The following is a 1291-nucleotide window of genomic DNA, read 5'->3' as shown; positions in this document are numbered from 1 at the left end:
TTTTTATTCGTCTTAGCATAGCATTGCTACTCTATAATTTGACGTTATCCGTTAGTTAGTTCATTATTACAATTCATTCAGATATGCCCCTAGAATCGAGGAGATCCGTATTTAAGGGGTCAGAAAGGTTAGAAAAGTATCTTAAAACTATCCAAAGACTTTAATCTAAAAATAAAATAGCCTAATATAATCACCTATTTGAAGCTTGCCTGAAAAAAAAACGGTTCAGACAAAAAAAAACCTTAATACTCAATAGAATAGGATAGTTCATAAGTAGCACAGCAATATGAAGCAAAGAATATTTCAGAATATACAGAAATTAGCTGTAAAAATACATAAAATATTCTCAGTATTAATATGCTGAAACAACAAGCTTTTTGAACCAATAATAGAACGAATCAATAACATTAACAATCTTCTATGATATGTTTTATTTTTTTGTTGGGAAATATGCGGTGAAAGGCTTCAAAAATATAAACTTATATAATGGGTAATTTGTTTATCATAGATGGGGATAAACATCCATTATTGGCCCATTGTCTTATCCATTAAGATCCCTGATTTAAATTTTAGAATATATAATACATACGTTGGAAAGGTTTCGAGATTTTGTTTGGAGCCCAAGCCACAGAGATATATTACATCGAATTTTTGTTTACAACGCTATTATTAGATTTTTAAAAAATTGCTTTCGTTTGTTGAGCTTTGTTTTTATGGTTGATGAATCTTATGATATTAATCAGTATGTTTTTTTTGCCTAGCTTAAGATTTCGATAGATACTGAACCGATTGAGTTCTTCATTTCAGAAAGTTTTACATAGGTCCCAGAATTCTTTTAGGCTTTTTTAAAAAGATAAGTCGTTTGACTATTTTTCTGCCCTTCCCTACCTAATCAAATACAACGCACCTAGATGCTAGGAGCGAAGCCACTAGTACTTGTTAAAATGTAAACCGTGTGTTTATTAGTCTAGATTAACTCTATTATGCGAGTTAGGGGGGGATGTTAATGATTATGGCCGCCGTGGGTCGTCAAGATTTATTGTAAACACTTGTACAGCTTCCAAAATATAGAAATTAGAGACAAACACCAGAGGGGAAAGGGGTATGTCCCGATCCTAAGGACCTAGCGCTTACTTTCAATTGGGCCTTTGAAAATTAACCAATAGAGTACATCTCCATTAATGATGCACAAAATTACGCCTCATGTGGTTAAACATTTGGACATATAACTTTATAAACCAACCAATCACTAAATAGAAATATCCCTAAGTTGTTAAACCAAATAAGAAAA

Source organism: Acartia tonsa, chromosome 2, assembly GCF_053477335.1.
Source record: "Acartia tonsa isolate MP-2025a chromosome 2, ASM5347733v1, whole genome shotgun sequence".
NCBI lineage: Eukaryota > Metazoa > Arthropoda > Copepoda > Calanoida > Acartiidae > Acartia > Acartia tonsa.
This window is presented reverse-complemented; position numbering follows the sequence as displayed.